The 18,270-nt window shown below is 46.0% G+C and overlaps 1 non-coding gene across 1 annotated transcript; it reads right to left on the reverse strand.

Annotated features, from left to right (window-relative positions):
- Positions 1–832: 832 nt before the first annotated feature.
- On the reverse strand, positions 833–929 carry LOC147189744 (U6atac minor spliceosomal RNA). The gene has a single exon (XR_015097561.1). It is a non-coding gene; the product is annotated as a U6atac minor spliceosomal RNA (small nuclear RNA).
- Between the last annotated feature and the right edge of the window lie 17,341 nt (positions 930–18,270).

Consider the following 18,270-nt stretch of genomic DNA (forward strand, 5'->3'; position numbering starts at 1 on the left):
ACGTCAGACCTGCCCTTGATTAATAAAAAATAAACAGCCCGGGCAGAGAAAAAAAAAATCTGATTATTTGTCGTCGCATCATGTTTTACACGGCCGTGTGCACTGAAGTGTCCCATTCGAGGCGAATATTTATTTCCTCTTTAAGTGTCGTCATCAGTGGCATCAGTGGCTGAATGTTTCATTCAGTAGCCATTTGTTCTTGAAATCATCCTGATGTCCCTTGGGCCAGCTACATCTCCTGCTTCCTTTTTAACCCTGCCGTACTAGCTCCACATTCATTAGCACTTGTTTGCATTTCATTTTCTGTTCACATCTCCAGGCCCTATTTAAGTCCAAATAAATGATTCGGAGTGAAAATAGACGACGCAAGACCGCGCGGCTTGGTGCAAAACAGCTTCCCGGATGTCTCCAGAACATTCATTTGGAATCACATGCAAAATTGTCTGTGCTCTCGCAAATATTGTATACATCATTAATAAAGACGCGGCTTGGATGACAGCTTCTTTAACTAGGTGGCCCGATGAATTCATTGGCATCATTAGGATCCTGGCAGTGAAATGAGCGTCATTAAAACGAATTACACGGAACACACACACACACACACTAATCATTGCTGGAGAAAAGGGGGGTATAAGAAGACAAGGCGGAGAGAAATTTGAGAGATAAATACATCCAACGATCTAATCATTTACACGTGAACCGGAACGGGCACGCGAGGCTGCATCGAAATGCCCGAAGACCCAGCGATAGATCCATAAAGAGCTAGAGAGGATAAATGGATAAAGAATTTTTTTTTTCTCTTTCATCCACGTGGAATTCGACCTTTGGGTTTAGAATGAGGTGGCAAAGCGTTCTGTGCGTTGCAGGCCACATGGGGCCTTTCCATCCTTGTGGAGAGGAGTGTTCACTTTCTCCTTTTCAGCCAAGACGATAAGCCTCCTACTTGGGGTTTTGCTCCCCCTTGTGGAGATTAGTGAAAGCGCCTCACCTAAAAGCACTCCAGGTGCTTGTTCAGGAGACTATCCAGTGTCAATAATCGGCACGGCCTCGGGCGGAGTTGAGATTTTAGAACAATAATACGGTGACTTTGTTCTCCTATATGGGGGAAAAAAAAACCCTCAAACCTCGATTTATTTCTAGCAGCCATGTTATGCAATATCCCAATGCAGTGTTTCTGTACAAAAATAGACGCGCCGAGTTCCTTCCCCAAAAATTGTGAGCAAATCATCCGGGCTCTTGTCGAAGGACCGCGCGGCATCTGTGCGATAATGTCTCACTCAACAAACACCGGGAGTCTTGTGTTTGTCTTTCCGTCAACAGCGAGGATTACCCCCCCCCCCTCTCAAAAAATAGAAGAAAAAAAACAACATAGTGAATTATTGTTTTCTTTTAGGGGTTAATGTGAAAGGGGTCGTGAGGTTTGTTTATCCAGAACGAGTGCCTGCTCATTGCTGGATGATGCAATATGTAATCAATACGATTGTCGGGGCGCGTCGGAAGTCACGTCACGTGGCCTTCGGATTCGGGCCTTTGCAAGACAGAGCTTCCAAATGTGGACCCTGCAACTGACTGAGCGCCAGTCTAGCTTTTAGCTTTCTAGCCCTTTGTCCAAAAAGACAATCGGTGCCGTTTCTCCCCATCCTCCATGATCCAAATATGAGAATGGAGCAAATCGTCCCCTGGCAAACTCTTCACCACCTGTCGAACCGCTAACTCCTGAGCTCAGTGATACCACATCTGTTTATGTGATGTGCCAATCCATCAAGTTCCATATTTGGCTTCCGTGTTGTATTGGCCCGGAAAGTGAAACGCAACAGAAACATGAGGGTCGGTTTTGGAGGGTTTTATTTGGGGTGGTGAATGATCGCCGTCTCTGTAACCACACTAAAAAGACACTCCGGTGGAAATATAAAAGCCCGACACCCACTTCATAGTTCTTGTAAGCGGAATGCACCCCCGCTGCCGTTGCACGGGAACCAAACTGTTGCATGATTGCGGGGTTGAGGATGAAGCAGATTTTCCCTTTCCAATACGGTGTAGCATCTGCTGTTCAGGTTGCCACGGGAGCCTCGAGAAGCCCCCCAAAAAACACATTTTCCTCACGTCGAATCGGCCCGTCAAAGTCGACGCGCCTGTTTGAAGTCCCTTTTGTTCAATTTGAACTGGGGTCTTTACGACTGCACCTTCTAATGAATCAAGTCAGGATGAAGGATCACAATCGTTCTTCATCATCCTGCCATTCTGAACAAGTAATTAAGCCTGAGTAAGAGTGGAACACACGATGTCAAGCACGCATACTCACATGCTTGTTGTAATTATTCAATCGGGGAAGGCTGGACGTAACTGCGTCTGATAATTGGTGGCTGTTTTAAGAAAATCCGCCCTGGCTATCAGTCACCTAAATGGGGCGTTGGAGGGGCCCGCCCGAGCTCACACGCTCACGTCTTGAGCGGAGGAAACAGAGCGCCGGACGGGTGTTTTTCAGGTTCACGGGTTTGTTGTTAGGGGTCTCTCGCCGTAAACTAGCTCGAGCTACCCTGGTGGTCGTCCAAGAGAAATGGCGCGGCCCCTCTGGGAAGCAGATGACTCACAATGCGTGCGCGCTCGTCTCTGGGAACCAACGACTTGGCGTTTCACTCGAAACGCATTTGAACCCTAAAAAATTCAGTCGGAGCTCCACTTTGAGAGCCACTTAATTTCGGAGTGCATTTGTGGAAGTGGTAAATCACAGCCACTATTACTCCGAGAGCTCCCGGCGAGCATTAATTGATCGTCATTTATAATGGCTACGGTGAGCATGTGTCTTTTTTTTTTTTCGCTGTTATTCACCCCCGGCGGTCATGTTTTAAAACGGTGAGTAATGGTCGTTGAGCTCGACATTGGCTGTGTTGCTCGCAAGTGATATAATGGTCAAAATGGAGCCGTAATGTGCAATATGCACAATGACCACACTGGAAAAGGCATTGTGGGTATCACAACAGGAACTAATGATGACATCGATGAACAATAATAGACTCCATACAGCTCCGCTATCGTCTAAACGCAACGTTCTGATTCATATTGCGTCTGTGGAGTACGAGTTAAGCAGGAAAATTCGCCCGGGGCGGCCATTTTGTTTGTTGCCATTGGCGAAAAATGACATCGCAGTTGCTCAGGGAATAACCAATCAACTTCGGAAAACAGGTGAGCCGTGATTGGGAGGGTCCAAATAGAATCAGTCCGACGAAGTCAAGAATTTAGGTCGATTATGTAACACCGGGGATGTTCCCAAAGAGTTCCCCCATCCAGAATCCCGAAATGAACTTTGTTAATAAATCGCAGTCTCACTCCGCGGCAGCTCAAGGCGACATTGGAAACTGTCATTTTGGTTGTCATCGCCCGCCCCGGTTGCTTCTCTTGGTTGTGACTGCGCTTCCTGTATGTGCTGTCACGGTGCAGCTTGAGCGGCGGCGGTGGCGGCTGGGCAACGGAGGCCCGTGGCCACATGTGGAACATCACAGTCACCGTACGGTAGTCAGCCGTGGAGCCGGAGAGTCGCTGTCCTCTGCTCCCGCAGGAGTCAAACCTGGAGCAGAGAACTGGGATCTGACTGTGAGGAGGGCCGTGACTTCATGTTTTGCCCGTCTCCTCCTTGTCCACCCTGTTCCCGTTCTGGTTCTCATTGATGAGATGATTGGGGGTAGGAAGAAGAGGCAGAGAAGGCCCTCAGCAAATCTCGTTCCCACAGTGCTGTTATTATTATTATTGTATCATTATGCATCACTGTCAATGTGATACTTTTCCATTATCTCCTTCGTTGGGAGCCCTGACAATTTTTTTTATTCCATTTGTGCTTCAAAATATACCATATATGCATACGTCGCAATGTATTGAAACCAGGAACTGTGCTTTGTCTCGATACTATTCAAAGTAATATGGAACAAAGTTGACGTTAGCATATAGCCTTCCTTTCTCACGCGGCTCCTTTGCAAAATGAATTCCCCAGCCCTGCTCTCGATGGTGCAGGTGCACCCAAGCGAGCGCGTGGAATCAACCGATAAGCTCTTCCCGCTTTAGGTCGACGGTAAAACGGGCCGCAAGTCTCTTTTTCTTTCGTCCTTTTCTCTCCTTCGCCGCACCAATGCCGCTGCATGTGTCACTCTTCCCTACATCCTCTCTCATTTCCATTTCCCTTCTCTCTCCCGGTGTGGAGCAGGTGACACATCGCAAGGCAAGCAACCCGGCGGCCTGCCTCCAAAGTTGACGGCATTAGTCACCTTGAAAGCAAACAAACTGCAACTAATCTTGGGACTGTTTACCAGTAAAATGTCACCGCGGCGGACACGTCAATTTGTGTGTGTCGTCGCCATGGTGAGAGCTCACACCTCGCCGACCCCTTGACTCCTTGCCGTTCCACTCTGGTCAATTTTAACATTTCTCATTTATGGGAATTAATAACGACCCAAAAATAATCCGGGAGGCGTCTGAAACGGCGTCTTGTTTCCTCGCCAGCATCTCCACCCAAACTCCACTCCCTTGCCCGTGCCAAAGGTCCAGCCAGGAATACGTATACGGCAGAAAGGTGCATTATGGTTTTCATTTAGCCCCCTTATTTTATTATTTTTTTGGTTCTATTTTGATTGAAAACACAGAGACAGTGATGAATGTGACGCGAGCAATGGCCGAGCGTCTCTACCAGCTTGCTGCCAGGTCACTAACGTGGGCTGGCTCGCCACGGTCTGAGGGGTAATTTCATCTCATTACACGCGAGGCGAGGCAGGTAGACGCTGGAATTCTTTCCAGCGGGCAGCGAAGGAAAATAAAACAACACGTAACTGTAACAGTCGCTCGCGGCCTGCAGTCGGCCCTGCTCAGGTAGGCTCCAAAAGCTTCCACCTGCTTCTTGCCACATCATTCAGGAATATGAACCACCTCAGCCTAATGTACGTACTCCCTCACTTCATCTCCCGCGCACCCTATTTGGGACCCTTTTATTTACTCACCTCTGTCCGTCTCACTTTTTCGCCCAAGATTTATATCGTGGCAGATTCGGTTTAGTATGTGAGCAGTGAGCTGCGCAAACCACGTCATGACAATTCGCGCACCGCCACACACTATCGCGGCGTTCTGTCCATCTCCTTTCTCTCACTCGCTCTCTTTCTCTCACACACGCACAAACACCCGCGCGCAGACAAGTTGCTGAGTCATCACAGTTCAGAGCGGGTTGCAAAGGTGATGCTTCAAGTCATGCAGAAATGTAACCGTGGGTGGCATGTACTGTATGTAGCTTTCAAATCACACTAAGAGAAGTGCTAGCCATCATCTTTTGGTCATATGAACTGCAAAATGATGTGCGCTGAAAAAAAAAAAATGGTGCGTTGAATTTACTCCATTTTATTTTGTCAAGGCGTTGCGCCAAATAAAATCATCTGGATCCAAACCGATTTTTTGAAGCGGTTGTGTTGTCACAAATGTAACCTAGCAACCGCTTGACAAAATAAAATTGAAAAAAAAAAACAAATTCAGTTTGCTTCAATTTATCTCTTGTTGAAAAACAACCGGCGTCGGTCCATTTCCGAGCATAAAATATCACTTTTACAAATCAAAGGACGCGGTCTAAATTCAAGCCCAGAGAAAGCTCATCGCTAACGGTGTCAGCCTACTGGCTACATGATGTCATCGCCCAAACTGACACGCATGACATACATCTCTGTGTGGTCTCGGCCACTTGTGGGTTAAGTATGTGACTGCGGTTGTATAACAAAACAAAACCCTCCCCAAAAAAAAAAAAAAATGTTGGAAACATCTTTCATGGTTAAAAACCACCACACTGGCGTATCCTCTGTCATGTCTATGCTGGCTACGCTGATTGTTAAGCAGTCGAGGGCATAAAACCGTCGGAGAGTGGGTCACGTTTGATTGACGGCGGCAAGTTGTTCGGCAGCTCCTGGCAACTATCCCGCAGCAAGACACTCCGCTAACGCGCCTCTTCTCCATTTCCCTCTTTGTCATCTTGCATCCAACAGTGATGAACCGCTACTGAATCCCGAGTATGCCCCTTTTTTTTTTTAACTTTGCTCGATAAACTCCGCTTCCTGTCACGGTATTGACGGATTTGACCAGGCGGTGTCAGGAAACAGTCGGGTTTGCTCTGCGGGTAATGGCGAGCTAATCATGCTCTTGGAGCTTCTCTGAAATCTTCCGTGTTTGGGTTTTAACGTCAAAGCACTGCCCGAGTCGGTTCTTGCCGGATGAAATCGGATCCGCTTCTGGTATCGAATACATTTATTTACAGAGGGTGGCCCTGATTCGTTGGCAATTTCTGGCTGTATTTTAGGGTGGATATGGCTCATTGTACGCCTGACATGTTTGGGTGAAGCGGGAGATATTAATGTGTGGCTTTGTCAGTCAAGCGGGGTAGTTTGAGAATCAAACTGTGCCCCAGTGGACCGCGGGGTGTGGGTTACATAGAACCCCTCGGTGTCTGTAGGCGGGATCCTGACCCATTAATGGACCTATGCTTTTGGCCGCATGCAAGCACCGAGCAAGGTGCTTGCGGGGGTTGAAACGCTGGCTGGCATGTGTGCCCCCCCCCCCCTCGCTCGCACCAAACATCTTGTTAAAGTTTATGGCTAATTCGATGTGGAAAGAGATGTCATCGTTCCTTTTATTCACTTGGCAACCTCCTACTGCGTGAATGCGGATTTTCCTTCCTGGAGGCACGTTGGGCGTTTTTTTGTTGTTGTTGATTGCTTTTGTGTTCCTTACTGTTTGTTTGGGAGTCAGCAGAGCCACTTTGAAGCAGTACTAGCATGGAGAGTCAAATCCCCCCCCCCCTCGCCCTCCCGCAAATATTAATCCTATGTTTCCATGTCAAAGTCACAAGGTAAGCAGAGCTGCAAGAGACAGGGCGAGCCTTTTAAACAGGCTAATTTCAGCACGCCAATAGAGAGGGTGTATAAAGTGTGTGGTACATATAGATTTGTTTGATCCTGAGAGTATTTTGATATAAATATGTCACAGACATGTTTTTAAGACACTGGAGAACTGCTTGAAATTGGGAAGAAAAAAAAATCTTGGAGAATTATTTTTGACTGATGTGTCTCAGTCTCCCCCCTCCCTTCCCCCAGTAACCTTATACAATTGTTTTAGCTGGGATCCTGACAAATTCAGCATCTCTCAGCGGTTGACTGGCATCCGGTAAAGCGCTGACCCTAAATCATTTGGGATTGGCCGCCCTCCCTGAGCAGAGTGAACTATAAAGAAAATTGATCGATGGATTATTGTATCCTTAAATTATAACTTGTGCGGCTCTCCGCGGAATTCCATCATGTCGCTTTGGGGTTTCCCGTGACATAAATCTAAGGATTGAAATGTAAATAAATAGCTTCGGTATTATGCCGGTGGAGCATTTTGTTGATTAGCGCTATAGGGTAACTAAACATGTCCAGTAATCGATTGATGAAAGTGCACACTTTTTTCCAAAGCACAGGGCGAGCCGTTTTTTCCCTCGGCCTGTATGCCAAATGGATATTATAAGAATATCCATCAGGAAATGTCGTCTTTGCTCGTTAAGTAAATTCTTCTCAAAATCCATACGGTACCGCGTATGGTATGGACCAATGCGAACATTCTAATATGCAATGGCAATGTGACTGATGATCGTTTGGGGACCAAGGTCCTGGTTAAGGGCAGAACTCATTCATCAGCATCCCAAAACACTTTTTGGTTCTTGCAGCAAGGACCGCTAAACAGCTTTGAGGGTCGAAATGCGAAACCTGCCTTTTCATTCATTCATCCGCTCCTTTTGCTCAGGTACCTTCTCATTGCCGCCTTTGGCGACCTTTAGTCCTGGGGTGCCCCCAAATGCACGTTCCTGTAAGCCAATATCAATGCTATCATGGGGAAACGTCATTTTAACCCTTTCATACATAATGCATGTAAATAATAAATGTGACATCTTGTGAGCGGCCCGATGAGTGTGAATTGATCCCATTAAATCGGGGGAACCCCCGACGCGACCAGTCTGTCAGAGAAGAGAGACGGAAGATGGGCGGTCGGGAAGCCTCATCAGTCCAGTGGAAGATTTCAATTAGTCATGGAAAGAAGAGGAGTGGTCCTCGGTGCTTCGGCAGTGACAGTCCTCACTTGTCCTCCTGACACACATTCGCAATCCTCCTCCTCTCCGCTCCGGCAAAGGGCCGCCCATCTCCTCCTGTCCATCCTCATTTCCTCCCATCTCAGCATCTCCACTCCCTTTTTCCTCAGTAGTTCTTCCCTCACCTCCAATGTTAACCCTGCTTTTCCTTCCCCCCGTTTTGTGTTTTCCCTTTCGTAGCTCCTCTTTTCAACCGGTTTCTCTCTTGGTGACAGCTGAGCTTTGACAGCCTTTTTTACGTTCTATTTTTCTCCACCACAGCGAGAGAACACTCGGGCATCGGGGGCCTTGTTCAAACAAACATGAGGCCATGTGGTTCGCCGAGGGTGGCGACACGCCATAACAAACCGCCGGCTCCTGGCCGTCGCGGGCGCACGGTGATTAGGGCCTCCGCTACGGCGGACGGTGGAGGCGGGGGCGGGGGGGTGGGGGTGAAGCCGGACCTTCCGTGTTGGTTTCCGTGACAACCAGACAACAACATAGCAGCCGGGAGGTGCGTCGTGATGGCAGACGAGACGTTAATGTATTGAACCACCTGGTCGAACGTGTATGAGATGGAATCAACAATGGAAATGAGGAAGGGAATTACTGAGAGCAAAGATTGAACGATATGCGTTTGGAAAGGTCTAAAAGAAACAAAATATCCGTATTTCATACACAGGTTTCAGGGCGAGGTGTGTGTGTGTGTGTGTGTGCGCGCGTGTGTGTGTGTGTGCGCGTGTGTGTGCGTGTGTGCGAGTGTGTGTGTGTGTGTGTGTGTGTGTGTGTGTGTGTGTGTGTGTGTGCGCAGTCCGAAAAAGGCCAAGAGTAAGGATATGAGTCAGGATGTGTCAAGGCTTAGTCATGTCAACTCCATCCACGGGATAAGAGACTTCCAGAGTACATAACCAGAAGCAAGACACACATTTAATAGTCTCTGATACAACAGTCAATTAGAGAAGTCATTTGCTGGACACCCGTCTGGACTTGATGCTGATTGGTTTAGATTTCTTTGCCGTTTCCCCGTTGAAAATGGTCAAGATGGGAAAAAAATCGGTTCAGAGTTGTAGTGGTTCATGTGCCTGACTAGCGTGCAGCCAGGTCGAGTTTGTATCCCGCTCAGTTATCAGTTATTTTTCAAACAGAATTACAAATGGATGCAAGTTTGCATATTTAACACGTTCTTGGACCACGTACCACCCCTATAAAAGCCAATTTCACCAGTAAATAAGTTGAATGTCATGATCCAAATGATCCTCACCCCCTGAACATGTATTTTATATCCGAGTTGGTGCTTAGTAACCCAGACCTGCCTGAGTAGCAAACAAACAAGACTACTTAATGTCAACTTTTTTTTATTTTATTTTTTTAGCACAGGCTAATTAAACCTAATTTTAATGGGTAACCCGCTTGACTGCCAACGTGCAGCGTTTTTGACAACAGACAATTTGGCCATCATGCCACCATCTTGCTTGCCAGCGTGACCGCTCATATGTTGTTATAGTCTCATTTGGGCCAAAACCGGGTAAGAGACAGAATACAAGACATGGAAATATAGAAACTAATTTATGAGCATGGAAAACCAATGTCAATTCCAAATGAGGTCGACTGAAAAACTGTGACAGAGTAAGAAAAAAAAAAAATTACAGGTAAATGGGGAAAATAGTCCCAACAGTTTACGCCACGCATCTCGATAAGATCTCCCGTCCGCAAATAAAAAACACATTAGTAGTTTGTTTCCACAAACCTCCCTTAAAAGTTCGACTCCCAGCTTGCACTTAGCGCAAACTCGGGCAATGAAGTGGCCAGATCTGCGCCGAGATTACACAAATGACCCTAAGCATTCTCTTCATCCCTTTTGACTCTCTCGACTCTCAACCCACATGACTCCAGATTGCGCCCCGTAGCTCCGAATGACCTCCCGAGTAATACGCTCAACTTATTTCTCTCATATTCCATCCTCATGCGGACGTTTTCAGAACACATTATGTATGGTTTGGACATCATTGAAGCTTAATTAAACCCCATCTTAATTCAGTAGCCCCAGCACAAACATTAACCTTGGCTCGTATTATCTCACCCTTTAATCAACTTCACTTTTATTTTCGCAGCGATTGTTGCGACGAGAACTCACAGGAAAAAAATCTGGTGAGGTCGAGATGGAGAAGAGAGATAAGGCGCGTTTCTTGGGCAGATTACTCCAAATCAAATCACAGCGGAGAGCAGAAACCTCTGGCGAAAATGGAACAGGCTGTTTTTGTTAGCTCTTGGTCAATAAACAACTTGCGTTTGTTGATGTATTTACACTGCCTACGAGCATTAAGGCCGATTCTTGCATGGTCCTAATGAAATCGTAAACAATCAATGCCGGGTTAAATAGTCACGCGGGGGAAAACGCATTTCGCCGCGGAAGACGACCAGCACAATTTGAATGAGTGACTGCAGATATGCGCCACCCGAGTGGATGCTAAGTCTGAAAACCAGTACCAGTTTTTTTTTTAATGGACTGTACATCAGGAGGACCACCGGTCACTGTTTTGTTGTTTAGCTAAGCTAGCTTGTCGTTATGATGGGCCATTTGTGACGCAGATGTGCTAACCACTACTGCCCTTTTTGTCGGTACTTCTCTTCCTGACTGATATTACTTATATTGCTAGTTCAGAATAGCGCAGATTTCCATTAGCCCTGTCTGGCATCCGCTGCAAACGTTGCACTCGTCCAAAACACAACAAGGGGAAACATACGTCACGTGGCATCCAATCCGGAGGAAGTCTCAACAAATAATTGTATAATCATCTTTAAATGATGACGAGTGATGAATTTGTCGCTTTGGATGGGGTGTCACGTCACATATTGACTGAGTGAAGTTGACAAAATGGAGATATTTTATACCTCACAGTATGTTCCATTGCTACGTTCTCGCTGCGCTCCTCCGCCCTTACGCACCTGCCCGGTGCCTCGGGTCTGCGCAGGATCCCGGGGGCCCACTAAAGTAAATAAAAGGTGTCTACTTAATGTTGCTTGCTAACTTGACTCGTTATATTTCTTTTGGCAGTGGAATTTGTACTCCCAAATTTTTCTTCGCTTTAAAAAAATATATATTCCCCCCCCCCCACCTAATCCCTCTTTTACATATGTGGTATACTCAAATATTTAACTGATCCAAATTTCCATCTCGTCTGATTTCAAATCCAGTCGTTTAAAATATGGCTATAAAATATTGATATCGCCAGCCTCAACATCCAACCCACCGCCTTGACTTCTGTTTTGTAGATTTTTGTTTTGGGGGGGGGGGGGGGTGGAGAGGAGGAGGTTGGGTTTAAGGCCGTCTTGAATTTTGTGAAAAACAGCAAGAGATCATGCAGTAGCATATGTTTTGTTTTTTTTTTCTTCTTTAAGTCCCCACCCTTAGAGAGAGCGGTGCTTAGTTTGACGCCACTGATTGCACCCCAAGGCCCCCCGGAACATTGGAGGCGTTGTGTGGTGCGGGAGCCTCCAAGTCTGATAGATTAACATTAATATGGACTGAGGGAGAAGGCGAGCCATATTAAAGGTCATTTCCCTCTTCACGGCTGCTGAGGGAACACGTAACGGGCCATTGGCTACAGGGCCACACATACACCAACAATGCATGTGGCTGCAAAAAAAAAAAATGGAGATACAATCTGACATAAAGGATCCAGATGTACGTACACATACTAACATAAAGATAAAAAAAGTCCAAACTGTGAAGAGGGAATATGGGCATGCGCCGCTATGCTGACGGGCTATTAAAAAAAAAAGAAGAATTTATAAGTCCCAATTTGGTGATTAACAATTGCAAACGTTCTTGCGCTTCAGCTTGTTTGTTTCAGGATCTTGTCTATAAATCTAACAGCCAGGACTCCCCACCCGCCCAGTTTATGGTGGTAATTGCAGCATCCAATGTGGGATTAAGGCCTTTTCAAGTGTAGTTGTCACTGTATCTCTCGCAAAAAAAAAAACATCATACGGATTGAGTGAGTTCCTGATTCAAGCAGTTCATTGGATTACCTCCCCCCTGAAAGCATCTATCTATTTGAATTTAGATTTGAGTGGTGTGTCATGTTGGGGTTTTTTTTATCCCTACAATGACAGAATCAGATTTGAATCTCCCTTTTTTTTTTCTCAGAACTTGCTTCATGCAATCAGATGATGAAGCAGCATGTGGTTCATTATTCCAGGTTATTTTTTGAACATGCTAGCATGTTACTTTTTTTTTTTTTATGAACACTTTTTGCAAAGTGTCTTTGCATGTCAGCGCCTCAAAACTGTTTGAAGCAACATTAGAATGGAGTGTCATGATTTTTCTATCGACCTCTGCATTGTTTTTGCATGGTCGGCAAATCGTTACTTTGCATGGAGTCCCATTCTCTTTTCACCCATCCAGTTGCCATAATATAACAAATGCCACGCCCCGCCTCGGTGGCGCTTTGTTTTTTTTTTTTTTTGCTTGTGCTCCCTTTTCAGTCTTGCTTATTTAAAAACGGCACAGCCTCATGCATTACCTGCGGACTTGAGTCCTTACGTGATGTCACTAAGGGATCGCGGTTTTTGCTCCCTTGCACTTAAAAGCCCCTCGTTGACGGACAAAGACGTAATCAAACAAACCGTGAGGAAAACAGGCCTGCACAATGAAAACCACCCACCAACACGGTCAATCCGTGAGACCCTAAGTGATTTTTGCACTTAAGGGGTAGCGAGACGAAACCGCATTTATCTCCAACTTCAGTGGTTTGGTTCTCTGTCGAAACATTATATCAATCTCAAAGGAAGGCTAATAGTCACCCCCCCCCGCCCCCATTTTCAGAGCCGCGAATTTGTTCGGATGTTCAATGCGCTCCCACGTGAAGCAACTAAATCATCGCCGTTCCCTTATTCCACTGACTGTAACCATATGTGTGCCAGAAGACATTCCATTGAAGGGCTCCCCGAGCACAAGACTCATAATCATAAACTTGCTTACTGCGCAAAGACTGTTTGACAGCACCAGCCACCGCGATTGTCTGACCAGTCACATGAGTCACATGACATGTTTTCCCTCGACAGTCCAGTCAAATATAGTCCGAACAGAAATAATGACCTCATCTTAACTTTTTTTTTTTTTAAGGCCATGCAAATGCCCCCCTTTTCTTTTTTTTTTTTTTACTGTGCAAAGTACAAGAGTGGACTCAGAAATGAGTTGGCGTGGTGGTTTGTAGCTCCTCAAGGAAAGCATTGAGTTTGGTTGCCCGGCGCTGAGCCCAACTGGGTGGTCTTGAAAAAGGATTTCTGGGAAAATGTGTTGCCTATATAAGCTGGTGCTTTGTGAACAATGATGATGGAGTGCATATATATATATATATATATATATATATATATATATATATACACTACAAAAGTAGCAACTTATTTCAGTGTTCGTCACGATGACTTTTTCATCATTGTGATGCCGCGTAAACAGCAAAATCCTTCGAACGGATGTCCACCTCTCCTATTGATTTGTATTAACCGCATTTGCTCGAATGTAACTTCCATGCCGCAACTGAAGGGGGAGCCGGGGAGCGAGAGTGAAAACAAAACAAAAATATCCCTTCGCCAGCTTTCCCCTTCATTCCTCATCACACATGCCGCCGCCATGAGCCTCAGTGCTGCAATAAGAGCCTCCGGCTGTCAGCGCAGCTCTGTGCAAACAAACGGGACCAATGATTGATGGAAAGGAAGTTGAGCGAGCAGATCGTCCTGCTGTGAAGATAGGACACCCAGTGTCGAACAGCATGTGGCGTCCAGTCAGGCAAACTTGCGTGCAAACATTCCTTTTGTCTTTTCTGCAATGTACGCATGCAATTAGTCCTTAATGAAGCATATTTATCAGTTGTCTTGCCACATTTTTTTGTCAGCTAATATCGCTCCTAATAGTGATGGTGCCAATGTTATCCACTTATTGGTATGTTTGTCTATTTCTTTTTTTTAATTTCAAAACTCTTCAAAGTTCGAAGGTTAATACGGGATTATTATTCCTAAAAATGATAATACCATTTCATTTAATATGCACATCAGAAAAAAATCGTATCGTAAACAAGTATATCTATTTTTTTCTTTCCATTTTTACATTCTAATTTATGATGAAATGATTTTAAATTTCTCTATGTGATCAAAAGACATGACCACTCTCTTAAAATGCATTTCCTTATTTTTATACGATACCGTATTTGAAATGTACAATCAGCTCGCTAACTGAAGCATGTAGGTCAGTGAAGGTCCACCGTGTGCTCAGTAAATGCCAACTTAATGTACTTATGACTACTGTCTTAATGTAGCTTAGGTGACTTATAGACGAGGAAGACCAGAGTTGATATTGAAACGTCAAGCCTCGGAACTGTCAGACCGACGTGTCAACCACCAGTGTGCCTCGCTGTCCATATTTGAACATTCACAGCAAAATGGAGCTACCCCCCCCCCTCCACCCCCTAGGCATTTTCTTGGGGTCCTCTGACTGAACCTTGTGCCAAAGACTGGCAGGTGAGGGAGCTGCAGACATGTCATCTGTCAGGAGTCGAGCGATGATAGATGGAAGGCGGGATGGGTGAGGGGAGAAAAAGACAAACGTGTGTTGAGGCGGGAGAGCACATGGATGAGAGGCCTCATTCCCTCCTCGGTGCATGTAACCTAACCGGCAAGAGCAGTTCATGGTATTTTATATCACTTTTATATTGAATATACAAGGGATTTGTATTGCATCAGTGCGCCGTATGCATTCAGGCCCTAAAACCATTGGCAGTGGCGCAAGGGGGGGGGGGGGGGGGGGGGGGGGGGGTTAAAAAAAATAAAATAAGAATAATAACAAGAATCATTCAAGGGTCTCAGCCAAAACCTACATTTTCATTTACAAAACAGTCAATCTTGCGTACGGTCCGCTATGCACCTTGGGTTTCATATGTGACCGGGGTTCATCCGCAGTGGCTTCAGCTGCCCGCTAACAGGCGCAGCACACTCTGCGGCTCAAGGCCGACCACCGTTTTGGCTCCTGCTCACCCAACCCCAACGGGGCTCCCAGTGGAGCTGACCCGGAGCAAAGACGGCCTGGTGTACTCGTACTGACAGACCCAAACTGGGACGAGTTGTGGACATTTGCTAAGGCTCCGTCGAGCCCTCGTGCAAAGGAAAAAAAAAAAAAAAAAAAGAATGATATTCTCATTTTTTAAATGAAATGAGAGAGCGGTTTAACCCTTTCATGCACCAATCATGATCATCTGTAATCTGATAACATGAGAAGATGTCCACTGTAGTAACCGCTGTCCTTGAAAGGGATTTTTTTTTTCTTCCAATAAATACCAGCTTGGTTTTTTTAATACGGATCAGCTTAGCAAACAAACAAATTTAAAAAAAAAACTTGAATTTGGACTCCTCATGTTTCATGAATCATTTTATGAAGGAGAATTGCCACTCTGCACTCTTGGCCTTCTTGAATGTCGACCGGGATGAGATGAGTAACGGGGTTAATCACTGCTTGGTCATGCCCCCCCCCCCAAAAAAAAAAATCGTGGGCGCTGAGCCTTCCCATAGCACCTGCATTAAAAGCAACCTCTGTTTATATTAGGGAAAACAGTTTTGCGGAAGCTGGCTCTGACAGTTTATAGGCGAAGAATCAATAAGCGTTTTTTTTTTTGGTCAAACACTCAAATGACATTTTGACAACGAATTGCAAACAAGAAAGCTGTCGCGTGCAATTTAAAAGCTTGACTTTGACCTTCCATTCCAGCTCTACCTCGGCTTGTATTGGGTATCGTTCAAAACCAATAGCATTTACTGCAACGACATAAAAATTTCATCTCAAAAGTTTTGTTGACAACTGCCGCTTGCAAAGCGCCAGAGACGAAACGTGTGCTTGCCATCCGTTTATTCATTTATTCAACGGTGTTTGTGAAGTCATGTCAAAGCGGCAACCGGTGGTTTGGAGGGATGCTAATCCGCTACCTGGCTAATGTTGAGGTGCCTTTGAGCAAAAGCTCAAGAGGTGCAGTACTGTTTGGGCAGCCGCGCCATCACACCTTCTAAATGTCGACCGTTCAAAATCAATATGGCTCCTCCTTTGACATGGACAAATAATTACGGACGGCTGGAAAAGATTGGTTCAAATCTTTTTTTTTTTTTTTTTTAAAGAGCAGCACTTTGAAAATAAACACACTGATTTGACACTGATACTGGCTGTCTGGGCAATAACGGTTGAAACGATAGCGCCGCCTGCTTTGACAAAGACAAATAATCGCTGAAAGTTGTGAACCTCGGCGAGCATGGCAGATGCGACTGCTTGCGAAGGCATGACACGTTTGGTAACGTATGTCAAGCAACAGTATGGCGACTCCAATCACCTTGGAGAGTCAATTAGCATCATGTCTTTATTAGCATCATTTTATTTCCTGAGGGCCATTCCTCACTGGATACATTCCGTGGTTTTGGATGACTGCTTAGGGCCACACAGCGGCGCGCTAAATAATCAGAAATATTTTGATAGCCGCCGCATACCGTACCTGGCGTGGAGCGCCGCCATTCATCTTGTCAAGCGAGTCGGACAAGACTGATGGAGCGCTGGCGGTGTGGATGGACGGGCACCGAGGAAAGCGAGACGGACGGCTGGCACAGGGAGAGGGGGCGCACTGTTGGGGAGGAAGGTGTGCGAACTGGCGGCGGGCGGACAGATGGAAAGTGCGCGTGGCAAGTTGCGCGGAGGGTTAGTTAAGGAGAGTATAATAGAGTGTAGCTCGACGTGGACGCTCCTCCGCAACAAGCCTCCCTTTGCCTCCGGTGATAACTTGCGGCTTTTCGAGTCTTCCTCTGAGCCACAAAGAGCCCTAAGAAATGAGCGGCACTTGGGCCGCGGCCCTGCGCTCCATCACAAACACAGAGCTGAGACCGTTACTCTTCGAGTAGGAAACGTCTCTTAAGCCAAATAGTGCCCAGTTTACTCTGGCACCTCACTGGAAACCAAGACTTTAATACGCAGAGCTTTAGCATCACTTTTTTTGACAGGCAGCAGATGATGGACGAGGTGCCAGTACGAGGAACACTCGAGTGTGACTTGTTTCACTAATTTGTTGCTTAAAAAAGGACGGTGTCGACCGGCACGTTTGCTCAATTAAAAAAAAAAAAAAAAATGTATTAAATCCAACCAAAAAAAATTTAACCCTTTCATGCACCCTGTAACCTTGATGACACGTCATGGATATTTAACCCTGAAAGGGTTAATAGGCAGAATTCAAATTTGGCTCAAGTACCTCCATGATGGTTTGAATGCTTGTCTGTGTCGCTGTCCAGTTCATGCTTGATTGTGAGAGGAAAAAGTATAAAGGTGTTTGGTAAATAAGCAAGTCGCCGAGAACTCGTATAGCAGCATCTCCTCCTCTTGCTCCTTGGCTCTCTTCTCCCTCCCTCGCTCGCCTTCGATCAACCCTCTGCCCTGCCCGACCTAATCCATCCTAAGTGTTTACAGAACACTCCGCCAGCTCAAAGGGTCTTCGGCTGGTGTTCCTCAAACAAACCCCATGGAAAGCAGATGAGCGGGCCGTCAGGAAGGGCAAGAAACTTCCAAATATACGCTGTCGAAAAATAAGCAATGGACTCTTAAATGAGAAAATATTTGGTTGTTGTGTTTCGATGCAGTCGGTCCGTGAGTGTGGCGGACTTTTGGTTAGCAGAGAGTGGTCAAGAGGAGTAAGATTGTGTGTTTGTGTGTGGCGTATTGCAGCAATGTATATTTTTCATTCTGAGCCTCAGCAGCAAGAAGGGAGGAAACTGCTTCTAGTTGGCGGGACGGCATGACAAGGGCCAAAAGGGCATCTGGGATCAGTCAAGGCCAAGTTGAGGAATTTACTCTTGTCATCGGAATACGTCGGAAGCATTTGTTTCGTCACCGCATGCAAATAGTATGTTTGAGAATGTAGCCTGCACCACTCTAAGCTTCTGATTCTAATCACCAAGTACATTCGTTTTGATGCAAAATTACTCCCAACTATTTTTTTTTTTACACAAACACATGAAATGAGGGCCCGAGCATCCATGTCAGACGATCCCTTAAACATGCAAAAGCCCCCCACCCCCTCCGTGTTGAGGGGCCGTGTGTTTATCATGCTGCCATCTAAGTCGCCCCCCCCACCCCC

The sequence above is a fragment of the Hippocampus guttulatus genome, chromosome 19, assembly GCF_054856545.1.
Source record: "Hippocampus guttulatus isolate MCC_2025c chromosome 19, RoL_Hgut_1.0, whole genome shotgun sequence".
Classification (NCBI taxonomy): Eukaryota; Metazoa; Chordata; class Actinopteri; order Syngnathiformes; family Syngnathidae; genus Hippocampus; species Hippocampus guttulatus.